Below are 23,642 nucleotides of genomic sequence, written 5' to 3'. Positions count from 1 at the left end.
CTTCTTATACTGAAATTAGCCAAAGTGGCCGCAGTAAAATTGCAAAAATAAACTATATAAATAGATAATTCTGCTGGAAATGTGATTTACAGAAAATGAAGTGACAAAACACAATTTTCAATTGACGAATTTAAAAGGTTCCAACACATTCTAAGTATTATTGAATTGACATATTTATGCATCCTTCGAATTCTTGTTTGCTGCCTCAAGCTCCTGTTTGACAAAGACAATTTTGTAAGGATCCTCCATCTTTAGAAAAAGCTCCATTCTCAGGATCCCAACCAATGATACGGACAACCATGACAACCTGTTCGATGTCAAACCCAGGTAGATTCTTAATCACTTCAAACAACTAAGATTTATTGGATGACGCTCGCTGCTACACTTCAACTTCATGGGCAAGTGCCTTTCCAATGCCAGCCATGGTGTTTGCATTCTCCTTTTCAGATTCCAAGAAGTGTGCAAATGAATTAGACATACCAACAAGGCCTATCTCTAGACCATCAGAATCTGGATACACCCTCTTACGCCCTTCTTTAACGGCTGATGTCTTGTTATCATCTTTTGTTTTAGCATCACCCCCATCAATAGGTTCACAAGTTGGCTGTACTTCATCTGCAGTGGTGTCGCCTTCTGCCGCTTCTTGCTCTTCAGGACCTTTTGCATTCGCTCCTTTGGCCAAATCACTTGCATAAACATCACAGAGCTTCTCAAAGTTCACCATAGGTTTCATGTATAAAGCAGCCGCTCCATCTCGAGACTGCAAAAAATACATGTTCAGGGCAAAATTAAATCTTAACTGATGGAATGCTTATTTGCCAATTTAAAACTTTCAACACTACTGTACCTTTGCCCAACCCATGTATGTTTCCCTGTTCCCGATATGGGACGTAGAATGGGTAATCTTGCCCAACCCATTTTGTAATCTTGGCCAGAATGGGTAAGGGCCCGTTCGGTTGAGGCCATTCCTGGCCGGAACATATCCCGGCAATGCATGGCCGTATAAAATTCAATAGTATTCCTGGCTGGATCCGTTCTAGGCCTTGTGGAAACCAAACGTGCCCTAAAGGGGAGCAGAAGAAACCTCTAGCAGATGTCTCTGGTTTCTAATGTAGTGGTGGAGGATGCATGGCAATCCAAGCTTTAAGACCCCTGGAAAGATAACAAGGCAAGAGACAACAATGTTTAAGCAACAATTTTACGCCTTGGAAAATTAGAAGTAGATCAAGCCACAGAATAAAAAAACACATTTTTGGTTTCCTTCTTTTTTGAGAGCATCTATAATAATGGCAATGCCCCCATAACAGCATCTTACCCCAACAAATAAAGTAGAACGTGGATCACGAGGTACTTACGTCAAAAATGGAGCAACCATGTACAACTTCATTCCATTCAATGCCCGAGATATTGCGTCATCACTAGCTGGTAAGAGTTCATCAATTCTGTGCCATGAGATTTCCTAACAAATTTGCAGAGGAAGATAGCTCAGTGGATCATTTCGTACCTTTTTAAAAGGGAAAAGAAAACAACAGAAATAGAAAAGGTACAATGAAGGACAATCGGCCAAGGAGAGCAGCAATAAGCCTTGCAAAGTAAAGGTGCATCACTGCCAATAAAAGCGATGCGAACTAGATTCAGAACTATGCATACACTGATTTCCTTCTTGGTTTGAGGTGCAAACACAGTATCTCTTTTAACCCCTGTTATGATGTAGAGCCGAACCCTTTGTTGTCCAATTGAAACTTCAATGTAGTCATCCAAATATAAAAATGTAGAAACATCACACCCAGTGTAACACCCCAAAATTTGCCACTTTTGAAAATAGAGTTAAAATGATTTATTTGTGAAATTTTGTGCACATGAAATATAGGAAACTAAATTTTTTCATTAAATTAAAATTCATCATAAGGTTTAGCAACATGTTTGAGCATACATGCCCTTGCATTTGATTTATTTGGTTGAGTGGTTTTGATTGAAAAATCAAAATGGGTTAAATTGCTTTTTCAAATGAAATTGAAAATGGTTTTGAAGTAAAAGAAAAGAAAATTTGAAAATAAAATAATTTAAAAAGTTGTAAAAATAAATTTTGGGAAGACTTACTAAAATCCCTCATTTTTACTTGTGTTGAAAAAGTATATTTGAAACCCCATTTGGATTTGGTTTGTTTTCCATTTGAATTTGGGAAAAAGAACAAGATTTGGAAATTGGAAAATTTCCTTTCTCTTCAATCTAGCCCGAAGGCCTGCTTTTCTCTTTCCTTCTCGTGGCCCAGCATCCTCCTCCCGCGTGGGCCGAGTTGGCGTGCAGGCCCACGGCTCCTCCTCCTTCATTTTTTCGTGGCCCGTTTTCTTCCGCGGGCCCAGCTCTGCTTTTCGCCTTTCGCTGGCCCAGCTGGCCGTCGGTCCATCTCTTCCTCCCAGCGGTCCAGCGTCACCTGCCCCTCTCTGCTCGTGGGTGGGCCCAGCCAAAGTCACCGTGCACTCGCCTCCCTCTCGCATTGCGGTCATGTGCCTCCTCTGCGACTGATGCGCTAGGCCCGCATGTCGGGGTCATCCTTTTCCTCCCGTCGTCCCCGAGCTGGACTCCGTGCCGCCGGCCGTGTCCACCCCGCTCACGTCTCATGCCACTTGCCATGCCTCCCAAGGTTCTAGGCCTTTAAATATCGGAAGCCCGTGCCGCTGCCTCCCTACTCTGCCTCTATTCCGCCTTGCCACCGAGCCACAGCGCCGCTAGAGATCCACCGCCGTCGCCTTCGTCGCTCCGCTGCTCCACCGACGCTCTGAGCTGCTCTCTGGCCTTCTCACCGTGGTAAGGATGCCGCAGGTACCAGTAATTCCTACCTTCTCATCTCCTGTCCCGCTGTTCACGCTCGACGGAGCTTTGTCGGGAACCCGAGCTGCTGGATCACGCACGCCGCCGTCACCATTCGTTTTCAATTTCAACTATTACCACGTACGTGTTCGCAAGCTCAATCTCTACCTCCCAGTCCTTTTCCCATGACCTATTGTGCCCGGAATCGGCAAATTGCCAATCGCCGGTGAGGACCCCTGTTTTCCCGGCCGTGAGCTGCCGTTTAGCTCGTCGCCGGCCACGAGTCCCCCTCCCGATCTAATCCCAACCGTCCACAGCTGATCCAACGGCCTCCAGTTGTTGATACCCCTTCGTCTGGTAGTTTTCAAAAGGGCCCTTATAAGTATTTAAGTCTGAACCCGCGGTCCAAAGTGTAGTTACATATTTCGTTTTCTTCTTTTGAAAGCGTATTTTGCTTCGGTTAGATCGAAAATACGTTTTCAGCGATTTACAGATTTGCCACTAATTTTATTTTAGCCATAACTTCTCCGTTTTAACTCTGATTTGATTCGTTCAAATTGCGTTAGGTTCGTAATTTCATAATCTACATGTTCATACTATTGTTATATATGTTTTCAACTTTTAAAATTCGAGGTTAGATTTAATCTATTACTTTAATAAAGGAAATCTTGTTTAAATCATATCTTCTACGTTTTAACTCCGTTGTAGCCCATTCAAGTTGCGTTAGATTCATGGCGATGAGATCTGCACGTTAGTAACAATGGTTACCATGTCGCTATTTCTAGAATTTCATGGTTTAAATCATATCTTGATTAATAATTATGCAACTAGATTTTATAAATAAAATATGACTTGTTTGATTTTAGTTTTATAAATCAAATCTGAATTTGACTTAATTCAATTTAGAATACTTATAAAATATCATTTTTATATAGTTAAAATAAATGAAGCCTATTGTAACAACCCAAAAATCCAAACACTAAAAATACCAACTACAAAATTTTTCATAAAACTCCCATGTGTTGATGAGTGTCATGTATAGAAACCCAACCTAAGAGGATGCATTGGGTCTAACCCCAACCCAAGTCAACACATAAGCATGGCATGCCATATGTTAAATCCTGTTTATTTAAATACTGACAAATAAAGTGTTGCATACATTGTTAACTCAAATTGTGATTTGGATTTCCATTTGCTTTATGTTATGCTTAACAACTCCTTTAAAGAAACACACCATAAAAGTAATTATTACTCAAACCAAGGAATAAGGGTTTAAAGAGAAAATTAATTCTATTTTTGTATAATAAAACTACACCTATTTTTGTTATACAAAATAGCTAAATAAATTCCTAATATTTATAAAAGTATGTTGTGGGCCTCATATCTAAAACTCCAATGAATATGGTGCACCAATTTGGAATTCAAATTTCAAACCAAATTTGAATTCAAACAAAGGAGAAGAAAATAAAATAGAAAAAGATAAAGGAGGAAAGCAGACCCATAGCAGGCTTGGCCCGCTCGGCCCACCAGCGCACAGCAGCCGGTCAGCCCCGCCAGCGCGTAGCAGCAGGCTGGCCCAACTCGCGCGGCCAGCCCAGCAAGCAGCCCAGCGCGCGTCGCCCACGCCCACACGCCTTCCCGCTTCCCTTGCTGCCGCTACCACTGGGCCCCATGTGTTAGTCGCACACCACCACAGTGTCATCTTCTCCACGCCCACGCCTCAACCGCCCACGCGATCGGGGGTCGACAACGTTGGCAGGGGCGGGCCAGGGGTCACGCCCGGGGCATGGCCTTGCTCCCCCATGCGCCGCGGTCACGCAACCTCGCGCCACCATCGGATGCATCCTATGCCTCTCCACCGCACGATGCCAGTCACCATTAGAGGCATGGTGCTCAGCTATAAAGCCACGCCCGGCACCTTAGCCTCTCCCTCAGCCACCGTCGCCGCTTGGTGGCCCAGCAGCCGCACCGCACTGAGAGTAGAGGGCCGAGAAGGAGTTCGGGAGAGGAGGATCAGAGCCACCCGCGTGCTGCCGAAGTAGCTGGAGCCGAGGGCGACGCCGTTGTCATCATCACGGTCGCGGGTCGGCACTGCACGGCTTCCGGAGCTACACGGCCTTGAACCGCCACTGCATCACCACCCTATCGCCTTCGACACCAACGGTGAGCCCTCACTGCTAAGACCCCTCCCCGGCCAATCGGTACGAGCTCGCCGCCGTTTGAGACCTTGCCGATGTGTCCGTGCACGCGGTCAGCAACCACCGGAGGCCGCCAGGGCAGCATGAGAACATCACTGTGCCCGCAATAGCCTTGTGAAGCTCACACACACCACCGAGATGCCTCTCCGAGGCCGTAGCCACCTCACCGACGCCGCCGTCGTGCCCGGAAGACCACCGCCGTGGCCGGCACACCATGGGACCCCGCACACCGCGTTAACCCCACCAACGAAGACGCCGAGGCTCGGTGGAGCTTTCACCCGCATCGATTGCGCACCAGCGTCACTGGCGAGGCTCACCGGGCGCTCGCCGCCAGCGTGTAAGCCGCCGTGGGAAAAACAGAGGAGAGGGGGTGAGATGGGCAGCGCAGCCCTGCTCTCGGTGCATGTGAGCCGAGCCGAAAGGAAAAGACGGTGGACTCGGTCCACCGTAGGCCTACAGACGGTCCATGGACCGTGAACCTGAGTTCATCGTGTACCACATAGTGCGGACCGCATGGTAGATGAAGCCCAGTAGGAGCCCATGACAATGATGTGGCAGCGCCACAGCATGCCACGTGTCCGGGTCGGCCCAGCCTAGACCGGCCCAACCCGAGCCCGCCAGAGCCCGTTTGAGACCCAGTCCGAGTTGACCGTTGACCGGTCAATGTTGACTATTGACCTGGCCCCACATGTCAGTGGCATAGACACTCTGGACCCACATGTCAGATGGTGACGTCACGCTGATGTCACGCGGGACCCATACGTCAGAAGCCAACATAGCCGGGGTGACGTCATGCTGACGTCACGATGACATCAGCTGCTGACGTCAGTAGCCCTGGCCCCACACGTCAGTGACCCTGACCATTGACCATTGACTCGCCCATTGACTTGACGTTGCCTTTGACCGGACCCACATGTCAGTGACCCAAGAGCCCCTGGACCCACCTGTCGGAACTGATGTCGTTGATGACGTCATGCTGACGTCAGCTGGACCCCACCTGTCAGCTCAGAACCGAGATGATGATGTCATGCTGATGTCATGCTAACGTCAGCATGCCACGTGGACCAGTCACAGCGTGACACGTGTCGGCCCAGGATTAATTCGGCCTTTTCCATTTTCAGAAATGAATTAAACTTCAGAAATTTATAACTAATTCATACGACCTCAGAAAAATACGAAACTAGGACCAAAATTCATCTAAAATCAAGCTTTATGCAATGAACCCATGTTTGAGTGTATTTGGATCTTTTGAATTTTCATTGCTTCTTTGTGCTATTCTATAGACGTCGTTAACGTGACTATAATGCGAACGTTGTAGACTCAAAGGAGAACCTGACGGACGAGGACCGTGAGTACCGTGAGGAGAACGGAGACAACTACACTGAAGGTGCCACATCCCACCCAATCTCGTAGCACCTATTACGCATGGCTAATATAGAACTGCTATTGCTTTACTTTACTGCTACAGTTATATTATGATAGGACTTGTATGGTAGTATGCTTACTTGAAGGCCTTTACCTTGACACAACCTTACCCCTGCATACCCTGCTATTAGGCTAGACACACGCTTACTGCTATATATTTCATTACTTATACTTCTACTATGCTTATACTACATGCGTGGTGGAAACTGGTGTTATCTAGACTATGGGGAGAGTGCTGCGTGTGTGACTTGGGTGTGTGGAGGGTGCGGGTTGTGTCGACCAAGTTGGAGTATACGACAAGCCTGGGGAAAGTCTTGCCACGTGGTGCTACCTGGGCACCCCTGGAAATGGATACCTGTGGTGGGTAAAGGGTGTATGAGGTTGTCCCGGGTGTGAACCTGTGATGGGAGGAGTCTGGGGTGGAGGTGCTGTGGTGGCACGGTAAATGGAAACCCTGATGAAGACATTCTGGCTTGATCATCCCTAAGGACTTACTAGTACTCAGATTCACTGGGAAGCCTTACGTACCACTCGCCCTATATGGTGCGGGACGGTCGGACTACTTGGTAGGATATTGCCACTACTGCTAGGTTGATAGCGGACAGTGTAAGGAGGTACGGGGCATGGGGATTCCCCCACACCCTTCCGAGACTTCATGGAGACCTTGTGGACCTGGCTCATGACTCATAGTTTCAGCCACCCCAGACTAGACTTGGGGTGTACCAGGGCTGAATGGTAGGGTGGCATTATCCTAGGCTAGCAAGTGGCCGAAATTAGCCCAGTTGACGACGGTCAGTGAGGAAGGCGGATCTTGTGGTTATGTAAAACCTCTGCAGAGTGTAGGGTTGATCGATCGATACATGTGCCGACTTGTCGGCTATGGACCTTTCCTGGGTTTCGCTTAAACTAGATAGTGAGATGAGTCCTTCTCTTCTTCCCCCCGTGAGAGAGTGTCGGTCGTAGCCAGGGGCTACGGGCCTTGAGACAGTGCCGAGAGGGAGTTGGCCTATCGACTGAGCGATGGTATGGTGATGGTGTGGAGATGGTGGTGAATCGATCCCAGGATCGAAACCTGGCTCGGAAAAGGGAATGGGGTGGAATGTGTGTGGGAATGGTGTTAAAACTTGACTATACTATTATATACTTGATATGCCAATTACATAAGAAACCCCAGCCATATAGGTTGGTTTTGGTTATATCCAACTTGCATCTAATTTCCACAAAGCAATGCTCATAGGGTGGGAGTGGCCAGTACAAATCGTACTGATAAATTTTGGCACATAGGTTCTGCTGAGGAGTATAGCTCCGAGGAGTTTGACGGTTGAGGGGTTCATGCCTACGCTCGAGTTTGGCGACCTTATCTTCAAGCTGTTCTGAATGAATACTACTTTTGATTCCGCCAATGCGGCGATGTAACAAATTATGTAATTCCGCACTATTTGTACTCTGATATTATTATTGTATGGATGTGGTATTCGACTGGAAATTTTGGTAACATGATCTATAATGGTCTTATTGCACTTCGACTCTGTGGATTTCCCATCGTGGAAATCAGGTCATTTCAGTTGGTATCAGAGCCATACTTGACCATAGGATAAAACCTCAGAAATGGACGATAGAAAAGGACGTGAACAACCCTTCTTTCGGTTATATACCGACCCTGCATTTACTTTTATACAGGGCTTATCTATTATTGACCTGCTAACACCTGATTCCTTAAAACATGCAGATGGTAATGAACGTCGACTGGCCGCCTCTAGGACCGCTACCTCTAGACCACGCCAAGCTTACCTTTGACCTACGTGAGCTTGGGGGTTTTGCATAGACCCTCTGTCGAGTTCTCATCATGTTAGGTGTCCCTGATGAGCTTGTCAAGGTCACCTGCACCGAGAAGCCAGCTCAGGAAGGAGGAATCGAAGGACCGATTGTCGCCTCAGTCGAGTTCCTAGCTAGCACTACCTTACCTTCTATCCTAGCTTTCACCAAGTTGACTATAGAGGACACAGTCGAGGAGGGACTGCAAGCTATCTCACACAAGGCACTTCATAGAGTGATGAGGGACCACTATGAGCACCTAAAGACGACAGAGTTCCGTCTACTTCCCTGGGCCCTCGACCCTAGCCTTACCCCTAGTGAGCAGAGCTTCGCAGCCGGTAGAGTTATCTTTGCCGAGGAGGACAGATGCCTTCGTGTCTCAGCTATCCACCTACTGGAGCAGGATAGGTACGTGACCCAGCTGGAGCAGAGGAGACGTTAGGACTAGGCCCTTCAGTGGGAGTACTAGGAGCGAGACTCACAGGGGGCATAGGAGCGAGCTAGTCTACTTGAGACAGTTGCCAAGCTACAGGACGAGCTCAACTATTGTGAAGAAGTCCATAGAACCGAGGTCGTAGACTTATAGGACAAAGCCGCCGACCTAGGCAACAGGAACTGCTACCTCGATAGCAAGGTCTTGGAGTTGCAGAGAGAGTTGGATGACAAGAAGGCCGAGTTCAACCGTAGAGGAGATAGAGAGAGATCCAAGGGGATTGATATGCTAAAAATCCAATCTCGGAACAAGACCATGACTCAAGAGTTAGAGGAGTTCAGGAAGAAGGCCGTTCGCAACCAGGGTCACCTGATCGAAGCACTCAGGCAGACCAAGTACCTACAGGACAAGTGTGAGAGGACATGGCAGGCTTGGCAGAAGTCTGACAGGAAGCGCCTCAGGGAGATGAAGGGAATGTGGGATCAGCTACCCAAGGAGGTTCATAGCAAGACGAAGCCTAGGATAAAGGAGTTCGAGTTAGCCCCAACTCGCCTTAACCTAGATGCCTGCCCTACCCTACCCAGAGCCAAGCCTACTGAGGAGCTTGCCGAGGCCTTGAAGTACGTGTCCCGACTTCACAAGTCTGACGAGGAGATCAAGATCGAGAATAGTCGTATCCTAGCTGTGGTGTACGAGTTAGAGTAGAATGACCCTACATGGTCATGAGTCATGTCAGTGGCTTCCATAAGTTGTACCCCATGATGTACCCCTTATGAGATGTAATATGAGACCCTGTGTGTAGTACGATTCTCACAAGTCTTCAAGTGTAGCTACTGGAGATGATGCTATGTAATAAAACCCATGTAATGAATGTTTTGGATCTTATTGCATCTTATGGATCTTACTGCTTCTTTGTAATGAGTGTTGGATAGTATAAATGATTTTCTTTAAATCATCAAAAATCAAGTAATCATACTAAATTATAAGCACTTATGGCACAAGCACTAAAATTCCTATGATCTGTGTTGCAGATGCTGAACCGCTGATCTAATCGCCTAATGAACCGTGGACGTGCGCTCACCCCCGAACCAGTCGAACCAAATGGGGGGCGTGGTGGCAACAACCGTGGCCATGGCCGTGGCCGTGGCCGTGGCCATGGACGTGGAGGGATACCCTTCAACCTGGAGAATACCCCACCGCCTGAGGAGAACCTTCCTCCACCACCACCACCAAACCTGGCTGAAGTGATGGCACAATAGACTCAACTTCTTGTAGCTCTGGTTAATGGAGCAAACCGTTGTCAGGGAGGTCAGCAGAATGACTTCCAAAGGAAGCTGGAAGGATTCCTAAAGCTAAGGCCACCTACCTATGATGGCACCGACCCTGACCCGCTTGTAGCCGATGACTGGCTCAAGGAGATGGAGAAGAAGCTTGACCTCACTACTTTCACCGATGATGAGTGTGTTGGAGCTGCCACACACCAGCTCATAGGTGCAGCATGTGCCTGGTGGGACAGTTTTAGTGATTCCCATGAGGACCCTGCCAACATCTCGTGGGATGAGTTCGCCGAAGCATTCACTGAGTATCACATTCCCAAAGGTATCATGGAGGCCAAAGCTGAGGAGTTCCGCAACATCAAGATGGGAAATGATAGGGTGACTGAGTACACTACTCGTTTCACCAACCTTCTTCGCTATGCACCTTCCTATGTTGTGAACTCTAAGAAGGAGAAGCTGTACTATTACCGCAAGGGACTTAACCCGCACATCAAGCTAAAGTTTGGCGGTATTGAGAGTAACACATTGTGTGCTCTGGTGGATTGCTGCATCCAGATTGAGAAGGACCGTGCTGAAGCTGGAGAAGAGTACAGGGAGAGGAAGCGTAAGCCTGAGGAGTCTCTCCGTAGTCGTGATCGCAAGAGGTTCCGTAGAGATGCACCATCCAGGGAACGCTCTCGCCACAATAGGGATGACAACCCTGGATCGAGTAGGGGTAGTGGAGGCTACACCGCCAAATACTCCCGCCCTGCTCAGGATCATTACACCCAGGACCGTTATGCTCAGGACCGCAACACTCAGGACCGTTTCAACCGTTCCCACTCTGTGAATGAACGCCCAGCACAGAACTGCTCCGCGCCAACCCCTATAGGCGGTACGCCTTTCACCTGCTTTGCTTGTGGCCAACTAGGTCACAAAGCCGCTGAGTGCCCACAGAACTCAGCTGCTCAGAAGTCTCAGTTCAAGGGATCTGCTACCTATGGATGTCTCAACCATCTGGATGTCGAGGAAGCACAGGCTACCTCTGACGTGGTGTACGGTATGTTTTTAGTTAACGGCAATACTGCATCAGTTCTATTTGACTCTAGAGCAACTTGTTCTTACATATCATCCAAGTTTGCATGAGAGCATGACCTGCCTGTAACCCCACGTGAAAAGCCTATCATCATCAGTTCACCCTTAGGAGACCTAAAATGCACCCACATATGTAAGGGAGTGAGTCTTGCCATTGAGGGTCTTACCTTTAAAGCTGACCTAACCCTATTACCTTCCACAAACCTAGATGTCATCTTAGGTATGGATTGGTTAACCATTCACCAAGGTATCATATCATGTTCACCTAGATATGTCCAAGTGACCCACCCATCAGGCCAAGTCATTAGATGTGAACCCCAATCTGGAAAGTCCACCTCTATCCTGTGTGCCCTTAAAGCCAGTTCAGAATCACAGAAAGAGGAGAAGACAGTTCATGATGTGCCTATGGTCAAAGACTATCCTGATGTATTCCCTGAAGAATTACCGGGTATGCCACCAGACCGTGATGTGGAGTTCATCATTGATCTTTTGCCGGGAACATGACCCATTGCCAAGAGACCCTATCGCATGTTAGTTAATGAACTGGCCGAGCTCAAGAAACAGCTTGATGAGCTCATCTCAAAGGGATATATCAGACCCAGTGCTTCACCCTGGGGATCCCCTGTTTTGTTTATTAAGAAGAAGGATGGCTCGATGAGAATGTGCATTGATTACCGGAACTTGAACGCAGTCACCATCAAGAACAAGTACCCCCTACCCAGGATTGATGATCTGCTTGATCAGCTTCGAGGTGCCAAGTATTTCTCCAAGATTGATCTCAGATCTGGCTATCATTAGATGAAGATTCGAGAGAGTAACATCTCGAAGACAGCTTTTGTGACTAGGTATGGGCAGTTTGAGTTCACCGTGGTGTCCTTTGGACTCACGAATGCTCCCGCATACTTCATGAACATGATGAATAAGGTTTTCATGGATGAACTGGATAAGTTCATGGTAGTATTCATTGATGACATCCTTGTCTATTCATCCACCACAGAGGAACACGAATATCATCTGAGAACGGTGCTTGAGAAACTAGCCCAACATCAGCTCTACGCAAAGTTCAGCAAATGTGAATTTTGGCTATAGGAAGTTGCCTTCTTAGGCCATGTACTATCAGCTGAAGGTGTCATAGTTGACCCAGCCAAGATTGAAGCCGTGAAAGAGTGGGATCAACCATGTAATGTGACAGAAGTCAGAAGTTTCTTGGGATTGGCTGGATATTATCGCCGATTCAATGAAAACTTCTCCAAGATAGCCCGTCCAATGACCAACCTTCTGAAGAAGACTAAGGAGTTTGAATGGACGCCCGAGTTCAAACAAAGCTTCTAGGAATTGAAACAGAAGCTTACCACAACTCCTGTGCTAGCATTGCCTGATATCAGCAAAGATTTCGTGGTCTATTGTGATGCATCCCATCAAGGACTTGGTTGTGTATTGATGCAAGATGGAAGAGTGATAGCATATGCGTATCGACAGTTGAAAGAACACAAGAACCGTTACCCAACCCATGATCTTGAGTTAGCAGCAGTTGTGCATGCCTTGAAGATCTGGAGGCACTACTTGATAGGCAAAAAGTGTGATATCTATACGGATCACAAGAGCTTGAAGTACTTTTTCACTCAGGAAGATCTAAATATGAGGCAATGCTGATGGCTAGAATTGATCAAGGACTATGACCTGGAAATTCACTATCATCCAGGAAAAGCTAATGTAGTCATAGATGCTCTCAGTCGCAAGAGTTACTGTCACACTTTGATCACTGAATCCGTACAACCTGAGCTCAAGAAAAGATTGATGATTTCCAACTAGAGATAATACCGCATGGCTTGTTGAATGAGCTCCGCATATAGTATGATCTCACAGATCGCATCCATCAAGCTCAGAAAAATTGTGAAGAGATCGAATATCTCCGTGGTCTGATGAAACTAGGCTACAAGACCAACCACCAAGAAGATGAACAAGGAACCATCTGGTTCAAGAACAGAATCTGTGTTCCATCTGACCTAGTACTACGAGAGGAAATTCTGTCAGAAGCTCACGATTCCAAGTACTGTGTTCACCCTGGAAATTCAAAGATGTATCAAGACTTGAAGAAACACTTTTGGTGGAAAGGCATAAAGATAGACATTACGGAACATGTGGCACGATGTGACACCTATAATAGAGTCATGGCTGAACATCAAAGGCCTGCAGGTTTGCTAAATCCTCTTGACATTCCTGAGTGGAAATGGGAGAGCATATCCATGGATTTCATAGTTGGATTGCCCCGTTCATAGAAAGGCAATGATTCCATCTAGGCGATTGTTGATCGTTTGACCAAGATTGCTCACTTTGTACCAGTTAAGACCAAGACCAATGCCGAGAAATTAGCAGATCTATATGTTGAGTATATTCTCAGACTACATGGGGCCCCCTCTAGTATTGTATCTGATCGTGGTCCTCAGTTTGTGTCCCGATTCTAGGAAGCCCTGCACAAGTCCATTGGAACCAAACTTGATTTCAGTACCGCTTACCACCCATAGTGAGATGGACAAACTGAACGAGTAAACCAGATTTTAGAAGACATGCTTCGCGCTAGTGTACTGAATTATGGCTCTGATTGGGAGAAATGCCTACCCTATGCAGAGTTCTCTTACAACAACAGCTACCAAGCCAGTATCAAGATGTCGCCATTTGAAGCTCTGTATGGTAGACCTTGTAAGACACCTTTGATGTGGTCCCAACCGGGAGAAAGAACATTCTTTGACTCCGCTAAGATTCAGGATGCAGAAGAAGGAGTTGCGCAAGTAAAGGAGAATTTGAGAATTGCTCAAAGTCGATACAAGAGTTATGCTGACAAAAGGAGAAGAGGACTTGAGTTCAATGTGGGAGATTTCATCTATCTCAAGGTATCCCCGCTATGTGGAACTATCAGATTCCATGTGAAAGGAAAGCTTGCCCCGTGATTTGTTGGCCCATACAAGATTTACAAGAGGATTGGGAAGCTCGCCTACAAACTTGAGCTACCCGAGGAATTGATGGGTGTACATCCCGTATTCCATGTTTCACAGCTACGCAAGTGTTTGAGAGTGCCCGATGAAGTAGTTCCAACTGATACACTTGACATTCAAGATACACTTGAGTATAAAGAACATCCTATCAGAATTCTGGGCAGAGATACCAAAGAGACCCGAAGCAAGACCATTCCTATGTGCAAGATCCAATGGAGCAATCACACGGAAAGAGAGGCAACATGGGAGAAAGAGTCTGACCTCCGGCTACGATATCCTTACCTCTTCGAAGAGTACGTTACGCTTTAATCTCAGGGACGAGATTCTGTTAAGGGGGTAGGACTGTAACAACCCAAAAATCCATACACTAAAAATACCAACTACAAAAATTTTCGTAAAACTCCCATGTGTTGATGAGTGTCATGTATAGAAACCCAACCTAAGAGATGCATTAGGTCTAACCCCAACCCAAGTCAACACATAAGCATGGCATGCCATATGTTAAATCCTATTTATTTAAATACTGACAAATAAAGTGTTGCATACATTGTTAACTCAAATTGTGATTTGGATTTCCATTTGCTTTATGTTATGCTTAACAACTCCTTTAAAGAAACACACCATAAAAGTAATTATTACTCAAACCAAGGAATAAGGGTTTAAAGAGAAAATTAATTCTATTTTTGTATAACAAAACTACACCTATTTTTGTTATACAAAATAGCTAAATAAATTCCTAATATTTATAAAAGTATGTTGTGGGCCTCATATCTAAAACTCCAATGAATATGGTGCACCAATTTGGAATTCAAATTTCAAACCAAATTTGAATTCAAACAAAGGAGAAGAAAATAAAACAGAAAAAGATAAAGAAGGAAAGCAGACCCATAGCAGGCTCGGCCTGCTCGGCCCGCCAGCGCACAGTAGCCGGTCAGCCCTGCCAGCATGCAGCAGCAGGCCGGCCCAACTCGCGCGGCCAGCCTAGCAAGCAGCCCAGCACGCATCGCCCATGCCCACGTGCCTCCCCGCTTCCCTTGCTGCCGCTGCCACTGGGCCCCACGCGTCAGTCGCACACCGCCACATTGTTGTCTTCTCCATGCCCATGTTTTAACTGCCTACGCGACCGGGGGTCGACAACGTTGGTAGGGGCAGGCCAGGGGGTCACGCTCGAGGCATGGCCTTACTCCCCCATGCGCCGCGGTCACGCAACCTCGCGCCACCGTCGGATGCGTCCCATGCCTCTCCACTGCATGATGCCAGTCGCCATTAGAGGCATGGTGCTTGGCTATAAAGCCACGCCCGACGCCTTAGCCTCTCCCTCAGCCACCGCCGCCGCTTGGTGGCCCAGCAGCCGCACCGCACCGAGAGTAGAGGCCGAGAAGGAGTTTGGGAGAGGAGGATCGGAGCCACCCGTGTGCTGCCGAAGTCACCGGAGCCGAGGGCGACACCGTCGTCATCATCACGGTCGTGGGTCAGCACTGCACGGCTTCCGGAGCTACACGGCCTCGAACCGCCACTACATCACCACCCTATCACCTTCGACACCAACGGTGAGCCCTCGCTGCTAAGACCCCTCTCCGGCCAATCGGTACGAGCTCGCCGCCGTTTGAGACCTTGCCGATGCCTCCGTGCATGCGGCCAGCCACCACCGGAGGCCGCCAGGGCAGCACGAGAACATCACTGTGCCCGCAATAGCCTTGTGAAGCTCACACACACCACCGAGATGCCTCTTTGAGGCCGTAGCCACCTCACCGATGCCGCCGTCATGCCCGGAAGACCGCCACCGTGGCCGACACACCACGGGACCCCGCACACCGCGTTAACCCCACCAACGAAGACGCCGAGGCTCGGCGGAGCTTTCACCCACATCGATTGCGCACCAGTGTCACTGGCGAGGCTCACCGGGCGCTCGCCACTGGCGTGTAAGCTGCCGTGGGAAAAATAGAGGAGAGGGGGTGAGATGGGCAGCGTAGCCCTGCACTCGGTGCACGTGAGCCGAGCCGAAAGGAAAAGACAGTGGACTTGGTCCACCGTAGGCCTACAGACAGTCCATAGACCATGAACCTGAGTTGACCGTGGACCACATAGTGTGGACCGCATGGTAGACGAAGCCCAGTAGGAGCCCATGACAACGACATGGCAGCGCCACAGCATGCCACGTGTCCGGGTCAGCCCGGCCTAGACCGGCCCAACCCGAGCCCGCCAGAGCCCGTTTGAGACCCAGTCCGAGTTGACCATTGACCGGTCAACATTAACTATTGACCTGGCCCTACATGTCAATGGCACAGACACTCTGGACCCACATGTCAGATGGTGACGTCACGCTGACGTCACGCGGGACCCACACGTCAGAAGCCAACACAGCCGGGGTGACGTCATGCTGACGTCACGATGACATCAGCTGCTGACATCAGCAGCCCTGGCCCCACACGTCAATGACCCTGACCGTTGACCGTTGACTCACCCGTTGACTTGATGTTGACTTTGACTGGACCCACATGTTAGTGACCCAAGAGCCCCTGGACCCACCTGTCGGAACTGATGACGTTGATGACGTCATGCTGACATCAGCTGGACCCCACCTGTCAGCTCAGAACCAAGATGATGACATCATGCTGACGTCATGCTGACATCAGCATGCCACGTGGGCCAGTCACAGCGTGACATGTGTCAGCCCAGGATTAATTCGGCCTTTTTCCATTTTCAGAAATGAATTAAACTTCGGAAATTCATAACTAATTCATACGACCTCAGAAAAATACGAAACCAGGACCAAAATTCATCTAAAATCGAGCTTTACGCAATGAACCCATGTTGGAGTGTATTTGGCTCTTTTCAATTTTCATTGCTTCTTTGTGCTATTCTATAGACGTCGCTAACGCGACTATAATGCGAACGTTGCAGACTCAGAGGAGAACCTGATGGACAAGGACCATGAGTACCGTGAGGAGAATGGAGACGACTACACTAAAGGTGCCACATCCCACCCAATCTCGTAGCACCTATTACGCATGGTTAATATAGAACTGCTATTGCTTTACTTTACTGCTACAGTTATATTATGATAGGACTTGCATGGTAGTATGCTTACTTGAAGGCCTTTACCTTGACGCAACCTTACCCCTGCATACCCTGCTATTAGGCTAGACACACGCTTATTGCTATATATTTCATTACTTATACTTCTACTACGCTTATACTACATGCGTGGTGGAAACTGGTGTTATCTGGACTATGGGGAGAGTGTTGTGTGTGTGACTTGGGTGTGTGGAGGGTGAGGGTTGTGTCGACCAAGTTGGAGTATACGACGAGCCTAGGGCAAGTCTTGCCACGTGGCGATACCTGGGCACCCCTAGAAATGGATACCTGTGGTGGGTAAAGGGTGTATGAGGTGGTCCCGGGTGTGAACCTATGATGGGAGGAGCCCGGGGTGGAGGTGCTGTGGTGGCACGGTAAATGGAAACCTTGATGAAGACATTCTAGCTTGGTCATCCCTAAGGACTTACTAGTACTCAGATTCACCAGGAAGCCTTATGTACCACTCGCCCTATATGGTGCGGGACGGCCAGACTACTTGGTAGGATATTGCCACTACTGCTAGGTTGATAGCGGACAGTGTAAGGAGGTATGGGGCATGGGGATTCCCCCACACCCTTCTGAGACTTCATGGAGACCTTGTGGACCCGGCTCATGACTCACAGTTTCAGCCACCCCAGACTAGACTTGGGGTGTACCAGGGCTAAATGGTAGGGTGGCATTATCCTAGGCTAGCAAGCGGCCAGAATCAGCCTAGTTGACGACAGTCAGCGAGGAAGGCAAATCTTGTGGTTATGTAAAACCTCTGTAGAGTGTAGGGTTGATCGATCGATACATGTGCCGACTTGTCGGCTATGGACCTTTCCTGGGTTTCGCTTAAACTAGATAGTGAGATGAGTCCTTCTCTTCTTCCCCTGTGAGAGAGTGTCGGTCATAGCTAGGGGCTACGGGCCTTGAGATAGTGCCGAGAGGGAGTTGGCCTGTCGACTGAGCGATGGTATGGTGATGGTGTGGAGATGATGGTGAATCGATCCCAGGATCGAAACCTAGCTCAGAAAAGGGAATGGGGTGGAATGTGTGTGGGAATGGTGTTAAAACTTGACTATACTATTATATACTTGATATGCTAATTACATAGGAAACCCCAGCCATATAGGTTCCTTTTGATTATATCCGACTTGCATCCAATTTCCACAAAGCAATGCTCATAGGGTGGGAGTGGCCAGTACAAATCGTACTGATAAATTTTGGCACACAGGTTCTGCTGAGGAGTATAGCTCCGAGGAGTTTGATGGTTGAGGGGTTTGTGCCTATGCTCGAGTTTGGCGACCTTATCTTCAAGCTATTCTGAATGAATACTACTTTTGATTCCACCAATGCGGCGATGTAACAAATTATGTAATTCCGCACTATTTGTACTCTGATATTATCGTTGTATGGATGTGGTATTCGACTGGAAATTTGGGTAATATGATTTACAATGGTCTTATTACACTTCGACTCTGTGGATTTCCCATCGCGGAAATCAGGTCGTTTCACCTATAGTTTTCTTTTCCGCGTATAAAGTAAATCTTTCAGTAGATGTATCTTTTTTCACCATAGCTCCATTAGTGTGCTCTTCATGTCTATGTGTTCGTAGTGAGACGTAGATTCGTTTTATAAACTTTTCATCTTGATTTTATGTTTGATGTACTGTTCTAATTTAGATCTATTGTTTGCTTCATGTATGATTGTATGGATGCTTGCATGGTGCTTTATGATTAAGTCCAGTCGGTGAGATATATCTGGTGATCCAGAAGAAGAAGAAGAACGTTGAAGATTAAAGCTTACCAAAGGATCGGTGTTTAAGGCAAGTATAGCATGGTATCTTCCTTGTTGTCCAATACACAATTAATCATTTAATTCATACTGCATGTGTCTACCTTGACTGCCACTAAGGATTTCTTAGTACTTTGTTACCCTATACCTTGATATCTTTGGGGTATTGCATTGGGTAGTATGATGCTAGTGCTCAACTAAAGCCATGATCTTGTAACTTGGCTAATGGAATATGCAATAAACACTAAGATATGCTTTTTAGCAACATGGAACAAGGGGGCTAGAGCATTGGGCTATTTTTATGGTGCTCTAGATTCCTCTCCCTAAGGACTTATCTGTAAGTGATCATCCGGGACTTACAATACAGCTGTGAGGGCTACATGGCTCTGGCTTTAGCTCAGTACGAGGACCTTTTCTAGCTTGTTAGTGGTTACCTTTATGGAGCAAGAGGGGTGTGTTCCGGGTTGGATATAGTATGGCCTCTGTCCGTCAGTGTATAGGCTGCACGTCATTGTGCCTGTCGGAAGGGGAGCTCAACATTCGCAGGCCACAGAAACCTAGTGGCCCTAACTTGTTAGACGAACCTTTGAAAGGCTTCATAGTGAACCCTGTTGACCTTCCTTGGTAGTGGGTCAAGAGGCTGATCACCTCGGGTGAAAGGGTAAATCACGACTCACAGTGAAAGTGTACAACCTCTGCAGAGTGTAAAACTGGTATATCAGCCATGCTCACGGTCACGAGCGGCCTTGGAACCTTTACGGAATAGATGATGGACACTAATGATATGGATGATGAAGATGGTCACTAATAGTTAATTATTTATGATATTCATTATTCATGTTTACCTGATCTTGTGTTTATGGGCTTGAGATAAACTTGTTGCTACTCCTATGCTAAAATCATGACTCATTAAAAGCTAATCACAGTTAAACCAGTATCAGCCTTTTGAGCCTCATGAACCCCATGTTATATTTGTTGAGTACGACATGTACTTACGCTTGCTTTACTTTTCAATTATTTGGATAAAAATCCCAGATGGGTACCAGATTGCTAGAGTTTGGAGAAATTAGGCTTGTGATCAACCAGTCAGTTGTCCCTGTGGAAGTGGAGTCTTCACCTGAAGATCGGAGTTGTCTTTCCGCTGTCTATACTCTAAGGTTATAATCTTTATACTAATACACTATGTATTTAAGCATTGTCTTTTGATATTACCCGTATTTGTAGCTATATGTGAGATTTGACTTCCTGGGCTCACATATGGTGTGTATCTAGTTTTGTCCTTAAAATCGGGTGCAACACCCAGTTTCCTCTAGAACCTGCATTGTTATTCAAGTAGATGTTAGTTAGCAAAAAACTACTATATGCTGAACAGGAGGAACTAACGAATATAAGCATTAGAAGTGCTCAAGATTGGAGAAAGGATGAAATTTTATCAACACGGATCTTCGAGTATCTCATGCAAAGTATTGGCTTTATCATATGAAAACCCACTCTACTATTCAAGAGGAAATGCCTTTAACAAACTAAATATTTTAATCAAGTTTTTTCCTTCATGTGGAAAAAATTGTTAGACAGGTGATTCACTTGTTATCTTTAACATTGATACATATTGCTGATAGCATAAAGGACAAAGATTGCTCCTACAGACCACAATAATACCCTCTGCGAATGAAAAGTATACATGTCTAACCAAACAGGCATTTGCCGCGAAGAAGAGATGAAAGTATTCAAAGATCTAGCGATATGAAAATTGCAATTTGTAAACTCAAACCAAGCAGGGAATACTATCGTATAAAAGCAGTAAATGGCATTGAATGGTATCTAATATATATTTCATTGCTGCAAGTACAATATGCTTCAAAGAAATTGTAGGGTGCACTCAAAAAGGAAATTAAACTGCAGGCAGGAAGATGATACAGGCAGAAGTTTACTTCTCTAACGGCACATGTGTGATCTTCCTCATCTTTATTCCTCTTTCCACGAGGAAAGCTCCAGCTAGCCCTAGCCTTCCATCCCTTAACAAGCAAGCATTGTACACAAAGGGGAAGAAGTTAATTGGTCTTGAGAAGCAACACAACCCCACCCCACCCCCACCCAAACAAAATTGAGCTCCAAAGGGTCAGGAAAAAAAACTAAAATTCATGTATGTTTATAATTTTATTGCAGAATAGCGTGTGAAATTGTATGTGTAAGAAAATATATAGGAGATTTGCAGTGAAAACACCACATCCTAGCATCAGAAGTCATAGTTTTTCCTTCAATATATAAGGCCAACTATAACTCAGAGGATAATGTATGCCTACTGATTGCAAATGTAAGGAAAATGCTATTGGTGCAACCTACATTTAGACTCCTAATTCACAAATCCCAATCAGGGAACTCCTAAAATGCAATAGATTGGGACAAAAAAATCAGTAAATTACCCTCTCATAAGTGTCATATAGGATGATGGCACCGGACACGGGGACACGAAACTTATAGTTGTTGAAGTCCTTGGTGATATCATCTAGGTGCGCGATGTAGGGCCTGAGAGCAGTGCAGCTCTTTAACACTGCACACACCACCAATTGAATCCGCAGTACCAATGCAATGGAACTAGCATCAGTGACCAATCCAACCATAATCTCCTATGCATCCATGCACAGGCGGGCTTACTGAGGGAGGTGAAGTCCTTGAAGGAGAGGGACTTGAGGTTGGGGTTGTGCTCAACGAAGTTGTCCTCGTAGAACCAGTGTGCCTGCTCTAGCAGGAATAGGATCCACTCGAATGACTCTAGCTCCTCCTTGGGCACATTCAGAATGAACCAGCTGCAGAGGTGATTCAGCTCAGATTGATTTACTCTAGATTGATCTAAGCAAATCCAAAAAGAACATGAGAGATGGGTTTGGGGGTTAGGGAAATACCTGCAGAGATCGTCAAGCAGCTCTTGGGGCAGCAGCTGCCCCCTCGATGAAGACCGGTTCAGTCCCCCACCACCCGCCATCATCATCCACCGGCCAGTGCGCCCTATCAGCGTATGTTTGTTTAAGATAAGATTTTGATTGTGAGCAGAATCTATTGCATTTTAGGAGTTCCCTGATTGGATTTGTGAATTAGGAGTCTAAATGTAGGTTGCACCAATAGCATTTTCCTTACATTTGCAATCGGTAGGCATACATTATCCTCTAAGGTATAGTTGGCCTTATATATTGAAGGAAAAACTATGACTTCTGATGCTAGGATGTGGTGTTTTCACTACAAATCTCCTATATATTTTCTTACACATACAATTTCACACGCTATTCTACAATAAAATTATAAACATACATGAATTTTAGTTTTTTTTCCTGACCCTTTGGAGCTCAATTTTGTTTGGGTGGGGGTGGGGTGGGGTTGTGTTGCTTCTCAAGACCAATTAACTTCTTCCCCTTTGTGTACAATGCTTGCTTGTTAAGGGATGGAAGGCTAGGGCTAGCTGGAGCTTTCCTCGTGGAAAGAGGAATAAAGATGAGGAAGATCACACATGTGTCGTTAGAGAAGTAAACTTCTGCCTGTATCATCTTCCTGCCTGTAGTTTAATTTCCTTTCTGAGTGCACCCTGCAATTTCTTTGAAGCATATTGTACTATCAACTACAAATAACCGTCTTGGAGAAATTTACACCACATGTGTCTTCTTCCCTTATATACAAATTTACTATCAGCTACTCCTTTACACGCAGGAAAGGTACTACCAGCTACTGTATTCCTTTGCATGCAAAAAAACTAATATCAGCTACTCACCTACATGTAGGGAATTTACTGTCGGCGGTAGGAATTTATAGGGCATCTAATGCCTTGCATGTGGCAGACGAAATGAGGAATAGGAGCACAGCATGCAGGCGGCTGTGAGAAATAGGACAAGGTACGGTTAGGTAGGTCATAACTCCCCTCCTGTGTCCACATTTATGGCCAGACTAAATAATAAGATCTGGCATCAACTAAACATAGGCAGTGGTGAGAGTGATAAAGCGCAACCATCATACGTACTAGACATCTCACTTTGATGCTTGGTAAATTTTGGTAGGGCTTTCATGCATAGGCCATCCAATTTTTGGGCAATTAGTCCATGCATACTATTGAACGAAAGAAGCAGCAAAACAATCAGGTCAGCATTCATCGCCCCTACTCCATCATCCTGATTTACACAATCTCCATGGTGAAACTTTCCTATTTTCTATTTTTTTCCCATTCACCAACCAGAGCACAGCCAAGAGGTACAATCGTCATGTGGACCAAACCACACAAACTTATTACCACATAGGACTCAAGGTGCGAGTGCATGCATTGCATAGATAGTAGTGTAATGTACAAGGCGTTGGATACGTCCACAAGGAAGACAATTAGATGGAACACTTTAATTGACTTGAAGCTAGTACACACAGAGCTAAAACAAATAGGGGGGCATACAGATTATTTCTTTAAGCTCAGTAACCGAAAATGGCTGGTGGTAACACAACACCAAGCTACTTTGGCCGACAGGTAAAGGCCCTAGTTTAGGCACTGTACCTAAGACGAACACAAAAAGATCCCTATCTACTAAACTGGCATAGTGAACTAATGGATACATGAGCCCAGGGATCTCCAAAGTCCAACACAAGTAAGGACTCATAGGCCAAGTTCATGCCACAACGGGACACTACCCACTACATGACACACTTAAAACTAGAACACCGATTATGGCACCAGCACGGATCGCATAGAATAGCATCAAATTTATTGGATGAAGCTGTGTAGCCATAGGTG

General features: G+C 46.4%; 1 pseudogene; it reads right to left on the bottom strand.

The window, feature by feature from the left end:
- Positions 1 to 379: 379 nt before the first annotated feature.
- Positions 380 to 21,869, bottom strand: LOC136536516 (mRNA-decapping enzyme subunit 2-like; annotated as a pseudogene).
- Positions 21,870 to 23,642: the final 1,773 nt, after the last annotated feature.

Source organism: Miscanthus floridulus, chromosome 2, assembly GCF_019320115.1.
Source record: "Miscanthus floridulus cultivar M001 chromosome 2, ASM1932011v1, whole genome shotgun sequence".
Lineage (NCBI taxonomy): Eukaryota > Viridiplantae > Streptophyta > Magnoliopsida > Poales > Poaceae > Miscanthus > Miscanthus floridulus.
The sequence above is the reverse complement of the archived record's forward strand: the minus strand, read 5'-3'. Positions and strand labels throughout refer to the sequence as shown.